The sequence below is a fragment of the Odocoileus virginianus genome, chromosome 17 (assembly GCF_023699985.2).
Source record: "Odocoileus virginianus isolate 20LAN1187 ecotype Illinois chromosome 17, Ovbor_1.2, whole genome shotgun sequence".
In the NCBI taxonomy this organism is placed as follows: Eukaryota; Metazoa; Chordata; class Mammalia; order Artiodactyla; family Cervidae; genus Odocoileus; species Odocoileus virginianus.
In genome coordinates this window covers 14891378-14900160 of record NC_069690.1, presented here as the reverse complement: position 1 = coordinate 14900160, position 8783 = coordinate 14891378, and the positions used below count along the sequence as shown (strand labels likewise).

The following is an 8783-nucleotide window of genomic DNA, read 5'->3' as shown; positions in this document are numbered from 1 at the left end:
ACTCCAAGATGTCTGTAAAGAGTAATGAGATTAATGGCTGATTTTCCATTTTTAATTCTTACATTTTTGAATTGCTTGAATTTTGGAAAATGTGCAAGTGTCACTTTTATAATTATAAAACAATGAAGCTACTTTCGTTTTGAAAAGAGATGAAGCAGTCATAAGAATGATGCTACAATCGCGATTTCCTTCTTTAACATTGCTTCGGGTTAGGGAACGCCTTTTCAGAAGAAATCTTAATGGGAAATTAGTACAGTTACTCCCCCTGCCTTTGTAAGCACCACACCCACATAAGGAACTTGAACGTCTGTGGATTTTGTCATGCACAGGGTAAGCAGGTTTGAAACCAATCCCTTGCGGATACTGTATTAAAGGGAAGACTGTATTTAAAAAAAAAAAAAAAATGCATCTCTGTTGAGAAGGAGTGGCAAATGCAGACCTTACCCGTGTGGTCTCCTTCTTGCTCTCCATCAAACACTCATCTGCTCCCCGAACCCAGGACCTGAGACATGCCAAAGAACTCCAGCACATCATGGAACTAAATTTAAAACTCTTACTTCAGATGACCATTCACTGATACAGCAAGCCTTTCATGGATTACCCCTACGTGCTAAAAGTAAATTATAAAAGAATTTCTTGAGTAAGATCCCATTTTCTGAAACTCCCCATATACCATATAATTAGATATATGAGTTGTGTTCAACTCTTTCTGACTTTATGGACTGTAGCCCACCAGGCTCCTCTGTCTATGGGATTCTCCAGGCAAGAATCCTGGAGTGGGTTGCCATTTCCTTCTCCAGCAGATTTTCTCAACCCAGGGATTGAACCTGGGCCTCCTGCAGTGCAGGCAGGTTCTTTGCCATGTGAGCCACCAGGGAAGCCCATTATTATATATACATCTAAATAAACATACAGACCCTGAAAAGTAGCGGAAAAAAATACCCTGGTGTGTAAAATCTTGTTATATTTGAATGTGGAACCAAGGCTGTCTTTCATCTTTATATTTTTTGCCCATCTATATTTTCTAATTTTCCTACGATGAACATGTATTGCTTTTATAATAAGAAAAAAAAAGCAATTTTTAAAAGGCGAGTAAGAGTCGAGAGAATGATTTATTTTAGATACAGTCTAGTGTTACTTTGCTGTCAGTAAGAGATCCAGGTGAAATTTAAGAATTACGACTTTACGTCTAATTACTTTCATTAAAAAATATGCAGCCATATGTTATTCTGGCGTATTTTATATACAATAAAACTTTCAGATCCAAAGTGTATAGCTGGATGAATTTTGGCATACATATATTTCTGTGAATGTAATTATTTTGTTGCTGTTGTTCCTCTCTTCAACTTTTATATCTAGCTCTGGATGTTGCTTCTTAAAAAAAAATTTATTGAAGTATGACTGATTACAACAACCTGCACATTTTAAAAAGTGTACAATTTGATCAATTTTAATATGAAAAGGAGGATCAGTTTTACCTGGATTGCAAATTCTGAATCTGGATCTTTCATGACCTTAGATAAATTATTTGATTTCTTTAGCCACAGTTTTCTCACCTATGGCTCATATATTAATCTCTTACTGTTTTTAAGAAGACTAAATAAATCAAGTGTACTTCTCCGGTGGCTTAATGGTAAAGAACCTGCCTGCCAATCCAGAAGACTCAGGAGATGCGCGTTCAATCCCTGGGTCAGGAAGATCTCGTGGAGTAGGAAATGGCAATCCACTCCAGTATTCTTGCCTGGAGAATCCCATGGACAGAGGAGCCTGGCGGGCTACATTCCATGGGGTCATAAAAGAGTCGGCTGCAGCTGGACATCGACTAAACAACAACAGACAAATAACTATACAGTAATGCCCTGGCCCCTAGAGTGCATGCTGTCGTGTCTGACTCTTTATGACCCCACAGACTGTAGCCAGCCAGGCTCCTCTGTCCATGGGATTCTGCAGGCAAGAATACTGGAGTGGGTTGCCATTTCCTTCTCCAGGGGATCTTCCTGACCCGGGGATCGAACCCGCTTCTCCTGTGTCTCCCTCTCCTGCATTGGCTGGCAGATTCTTTATTGCTGCTCTACCCCGGAAGCCCACCCTGACCCCTAGGGACCCAATAAATAAGGACTGGTACTATTGTGCTTCTCATCTTTTTCCAAATAGGGAGTCCGAGACACAGTGAGGTTACAAACATGCTTAAAAGGTCACACAGCTGGATAGAGAACGCAGCTGACTAGGTGACCTGGCTCTTCGTGTTGGAAATCTTTAAAGGTGACTTCTAAAGGGATCTCCCAGTAGGAGGGTGGTCCTCTTGGCCAGGAAGTGGGAGAACAGTGCCTCTCCGGTGCTCTGGCTCCCTTTTCTGTAACACTGGCTTCGGAATGAGTGACGGGGTGGGAGTTCTTGGAGATCCATCGGTTAATAAGACTCTTGATTCTGCATGGTGTGCAGGTCTGATCCCTGGTCCAGTAACTAAGACCTGGCATGCGCTGCAGGGCAAGGCATTGGAGCAAAGAATAGCAACTTTTTTCAGAAAGCCAGGGGACCAAAAAGACAGCAGATTGGTGTCCAGAAGAACTGTCTGATCTGAGTTAGAATTCAGGCTTCTTTTATACCAGAAGGGGAGGGGATGTGGCTGGTCCTTGCAAACTTCCTGGTGCCAGAATCCTTCTTACTGCTGTCCACCTAGCCCTGTCTGGTTCACAATGTTCCTGAAAGCCTCCAACAAGACTAATGGTATTCTCCCATTTACAACATCTTCATGGAAAAGCCTTATACCTTTAAAGATCAGCGCCTTGAGAATGGACTCTCCTGTATATTTCAGGCTACAGGCAACATTCTTTTACAAAACATGCAGACCTAGGGTCACAGAGCACAAGAGTTAGAGTTAAAGGAATAGATTCACCAGTGGATCAGGTTTATTCTTCTCTTGTTACAGTGGTGCTTCAGGCAAGTTGCCCTAAGCTCAGTTTCCCAATCAATTAAAGGGAGAAATGAGATCAATAAGAGCCGCCTTTGGAGGCTCCAGTGGCATTAGATGAGATAACAGCCAAAATCAATTTTTAAAGCTCGGCATATGTGACCCAATGGTTCAACATTAAGTTCTTCGAGAGAAAAGAATTGGAATTTCACAGAAAGGACCTCAAGAATCACCATGTGCTAATTTCTAGTCCTTCTACTGATGTAATAATAATAATCATCATACTTATTGATAAAACACCTATCCTGTGTTGAGGTCCTACTGGCTGCATTATGAGGCAATTTTTCAGGTATCGCTTCATCTGTTCTTTACCACGCCAGGCTAGGTAGACAGTACCAGTTTCACTGTACAGATGAGAAAACAAAAACCAAGAGTCTAATTGTCTTTAATAGTATTCCTGAAATAATTTCAGAAAATAAGGAGAAAAATTCTTGCTTCATTTTGTGAGCCCCAGCAAAACCTTAATACCAATGCTGGTTAAGAATACTATAAGCCATGAACATTCTAGACCAAAATTACCCATGAACATAGACACAAAAATTCTCAAAAAGAAAAATACAAATTGGGACTTCCTTTGTAATCCAGTAGTTAAGACTCTGCCTTCCAACACAGGAGGCATGGATGGGTTCAATCATTGGTCAGGGAACTGAGGTTTCACATGTTGCTTGCTGCAGCCAAGAATTTATTAAAAATAAAAGGCAAATAGAACTCAGTACTATATATTAAAAAAGGATAATATAGTACAACAAAGTGAGATTTATCCTAGCAAATCAAGGGAGTTTCAACATTTAAAAATAAACTAATTCCCCATATTTAAAAAAGAGAAAAAGATTATGTGATGATCACCTCAAAGTATATGGGAAAATCATTTGATGAATTCAATACTAATTCATGATTTCAAAAAAAAAATAAGTATCCTTAAACTCAGAATAAATTGGAATTTCTCAATCTGATAAAGGGTAATGATAATTTAAAAATCTACAAGTATCAAAATACATAATAGTAACAAGATAAATACTTTCCATTATAGACCAGGACCAGAGCAAGGATATTTACATTTTTTCTATAAGATACTGCATTGGGTATCCTAGCCAGAATAATAAAGCAAGATAAATTCACTAAAAAAATATACAGATTGGAAAGGAAGAAACGAAGCTAACTTTATTCACAGATAACAAAATTTTTTAATATATAAGTCCTAAAGAATCTCTAAAAAATAAAAATAAGTGCAATTTAGCAAGGATCCAGAATACAAGATCAATATATAAAAATTATAATTCTGTATACTAAGTACAAAAAAATGGAAGATGAAATTAGAAGAATATCATTTATAATAGCATCTGAAGGCATAAAATACCTAGGGATAAATTTTAGAAAATACATGCAAGACCTTAACATTGAAAACTACAAGAAAGTGCAAAACTAAAGAAAACTCATATAAATGGAGAGCTACCCCATGTCTGTGGAATAGAATCTTAAACACTAATTCTGTCCCAAAGTATCTACAAATTCAATGCATTGCAATCAAAATTACAGCTGGCTTAAAAAAAAAAAAGTCATCCCTGATAGGTCAGTTGGTAAAGACTCCTCCTGCAGTGCAGGAGACCCTCGTTCAATTCCTGGATTAGGAAGATCCCCTGGAGAAGGGAAAGGCTACCCACTCCAGTATTCTGGCCTGGAGAATTCCATGGACTATACAGTTCATGGGATCTCAAAGAGTCGGACACGACTGAGCGACTTTCACTTTCACTTTTTTAAAAAATAGAAAGTGACGAGCTGTATGTGATTTATTTGAAAAGGCAAAGCGTCTATAGTAGTCAAAATAATTATGAAAGATAAATACTTTCAGTACCTGATTTCAGGATTTAGTGTAAAACTACAACAGTCCAGACAGTGTGACATTGGCATAGTCAAATATACCAATGAAAAACAGACAGGCAACTTCTGTTCTGTCACAAACCTCTTTTAACGCAAGGTGGCATTAGAGAGCACTGGGGTGCCATTCCTGATAAATCCAGCAGATGGCAGCAGGCTCACACCAAGCCCTCAAGACACCAGGCTGAATTTCCAGGAGCCTCTGTATCCTGCGTGTTCCCTCTTTATTTCTTTCCTCCAATTGCCATTATCTCTGCCCAGTCAATCTGTCATACAGAAGGGGGACACTCAAATGAAAGAGGATGGAAACACACCCATGAGCCCCATATATGCCAAGTGTTGTTCTCCACCTTTAATGAGCAATATTTCATAACTACTTCAACTGTATACCATGGGAATGATTTTTTTTTTTATTTGAAAGATAATCAAACAGAAGCTCAGACAGGGAGCATATGTTCCTAAGTTCTGAGCTGGAAGTGCTGAAGATGGGGCTTGAGCTTGGCCTTTCCACCTGGTGGTGGTTTAGTTGCTAAGGCGTGTGACTCTTGCGACCCCATGGACTGTAGCCTGCCAGGCTCCTCTGTCCATGGGATTCTCCAGGCAAGGGTACTGGAATGGGTTGCCATTTCCTTATCCAGGGGATCTTCCTGACCCAGGAATCGAACCAGGGTCTTCTGCATGGCAGACAGATTCTTTACCCACTGAGTTATGAGGAAAGACTTTCTTTCCATATAACACTGTCCGTATCTGTCGGCCAAAATGCTCAGTGTAGGATCTAGAAGGAAAAGTTCCTGTTTGCTGAGGGCTCATTGAAACAGCATTGTAACTGCTTTACATGCATTAACTCATCTGAATTCACACCTGAATGAAGGTAGGGACGGTTTTTATTCCCGTTTTAAAGCTAGGTAGAACAACAGAGGCTCTGAGAAACTGACCCACTTTCAAAGGTCACACCCTTGGCAAAGGCTGGAGCTGACCCTGGGACCCTGCGTTTGGATCTGGACCCCGGACCCTTGACTGCTGAACGATGTGCTAAATGACCGCTTTAACAAGCTCTGCGGGGAGTGGAGGAGGCTCCTGGCTATAGTGAGAGACCCAGTCCATTTCTCCCTGGAGTGGTGAAGAAGTGAATGGCTTCTTCATCCACTGCATCCCTTGGGGGGCCCAGTGGCATTCAAGGGGTCCACTGTTATCTCTGTTTCATGTCCCCAGTTCTTGGAATTCTTCTAAGACCTATGACCGACTGTTTAGCCAGCCAGCCTCTAATGAGTACCTGTGCGTGTGTGTGCTAAGTCACTTCAATCGGGTCTGACTCTTTGTAACCCCATGGAGCCCACCAGGCTCCTCTGTCCATGGGATTCTCCAGGCAAGAATCCTGGCGTGGTTTGCCATGCCCTCCTCCAAGGGATCTTCCCAACCCAGGAATCAAGCTCACATCTCTTCTGTCTCCAGCGTTGGTAGGCAGCTTTACCACGAGCCCCACCTGGGAAGGCCTTGCACTGTGCTGTGCTTAGTCGCCCCAGCCCGCCAGGATCCTCTTTCCATGGGGATTCTCCAAACACGAATACTGGAGTGGGTCACCATGCCCTCCTCCAGGGGACCTTCCCACCCTTACCATCCACCAAAAAAGTAATGCAGAAGGCTGCAAATAAGAAAAGAGTTTATGGGACTTCCCTGCCAGTCCAGGGGTTAAGACTGACCAGGGGACTTTGCAGGGGACATGGATTTGAACCCTGGTTGGGGAAGTAAGATCCCACATGCCTCACAGCACAACCAAAATATAAAAAAAAAAAAAAAAATTTATCTGGAGTCTTAAGAATTGCAATGCAGGAGACATAAAAGTTGCCATGAGGTTGTTAAAAGTTTCCTGATGGAATCGTTACAGACTCCAAAGCGACCCAGAAAATACTTTTTCTTAAGGAATCACAAGTTGTTTCAGCGTAAGGGGTCCAAAAAGCATCTTGAATGTCTGACAGGTGTTCTGGATGACTTCATCAGGTCAAAAGGTAAGATTCCATCCAAGCTGATATGTGCATGTCACATTATTATTTTTTTTATTGGAGTATACTTATTTACAACGTTGCATTAGTTTCAGGTGTTCAGCAAAGTGAATCAGTTATACATATATCCACTCTCTTAGATTGTTTTCCCACATAGGTCATTATAGAGTTCTGAGTAGTGTTCCCTATGCTATACTGTAGGTCTGTATTCGTTATCTGTTTTATAGATAGTGTGTATTTGTCAACCCCAATCTCCCAGTTTATCCCTCCACCCTCCCTTTCCCCCGGAAGGTCACACTTTCTTAAAGGCCTCCTGCCTGGCTCCACTTTGGAGAGCTAACTTAGCAATATTGTTTAGTTGCTAAGTCGTGTCCTGCTCTTTGCGACACCATGAACTGTAGCCCACTGGGTTCCTTGGCCCATGGGTTTTTACAGGCAAGAATACTGGTGTAGGTTGCCACTTCCTTCTCCAGCGAATATTCCCAGGCCAGGGATCAAACCCACATCTCCTGCGATGGCAGCTGATTCTTTACCACTAAGCCACCTGGGAAGCCCTCACTTGGCAATACTGACTCCCTTTTGATTTTCCTTTCCTGCTAGTAAATGCCAAACACAAACCATGGAAACACAGTGCCTGCTTGCAAGGAGTTCTCATCTTGTGGGGAAGATCATATGCAAATACAGGCAAAAACAAAACTATAGAGAAATAATTCTGTGGGTGACTAATTAGCATGTGAATGGCACCAAATTTTTGTCTAGTCAGGGAAGACTTCCTGGAGGAGAAGAGTCTTCCACTTGAGCCTTCGAGGGTGAGTAAGACTTGAAGTAGGGAAGAGGTCAGCATATAGTCTTGGCCTGAGTGGGGAGCCTTAATAAGAATAGGGAGGTTGGTTAGACTGGTTGGAATGTCCTGGAAGGGAATGAAAGTGAATAAATCTGGAAGAGTGGGTTGAGGACAGATTGTGGAGGTTTCTGAGGATCCAGAGGAAAGCCTCTAAGTGTACTTTATGCACTGATGTCTTATGAAGGCTCAGAGCTAGGGCAGGTGTATAGGAAAGGAGTGGTGAGATAAAGACAACTCTTAGCGAAGATTAACAGGAGGCAGCCTGTTAAGCTGCAGAAAGAGTGAGAGTGAAATTGAAGGGCAGGAAGAGTGAGAGTGAAATTGAAGGGCCTGCAGGGGCACGTGGAGGGAACTTTGAATATTTCCTCTGTGGCAGGCCTTAGGCACTTAGCATATATTATGACATATAATCCTCCCAAGAGCCCTGGGGAATTTGTGTCATTAGCCTCTGTTTAACTGATGACTAAAGCGAGGTTAAGGAATCTCCCCAAGGTTACCTGGCTTAAACCAGCAGAGCTCGGTCCTCGCTTCAGCAACACATGTACTAAAATCGGAGCAACACAGAGATTAGCATGGCCCCTGTGCAAGGATAACACGCAAACTGGTGAACTGTTTCATTGTTTAAACAAATGAGCAAAAAATAAAAGCAACAGCAAAAAAAAAAAAAAAAACATACAAACAAAAATGGACAGAGCTCAGATTTGAACCCGCACAGCCCACCACCCGAGCTCACTTTCTAACCCCTTTGCTATGTCACCATTATACCGCTGACCTAGAAAAATCCAGACTGGCTAACTCTGAGACAGTCACCTCATCTGACACATCCAGCAAGGCAGAGGGTAGAGAAAAGTATTTAGGACTTTGCTCAGGAAGATGCCTGAGTATTCAGGACACCCAACGCCTCTAAACAAAGAGTTGGGAATTGTCGTGTAAGTTAGCTTATGATTGCTTTTGACTGCTTGCTTGTTTCACCATGCTACTTGGCTTGTGGGATCTTGGTTCCCCAACCAGAGACTGAACCCAAGCCACATCAGTGAAGGCATCAAAAGCATTGAGTCCCAACCACAGGACCACCAGGGAATTCCCAGCTTTT

The 8783-nt window shown here is 41.9% G+C and overlaps 1 non-coding gene across 1 annotated transcript; it reads left to right on the top strand.

Annotated features, from left to right (window-relative positions):
* Positions 1 to 8210: 8210 nt before the first annotated feature.
* On the top strand, positions 8211 to 8314 carry LOC139039265 (U6 spliceosomal RNA). The gene has a single exon (XR_011492588.1). It is a non-coding gene; the product is annotated as a U6 spliceosomal RNA (small nuclear RNA).
* The last annotated feature ends 469 nt before the right edge of the window (positions 8315 to 8783 follow it).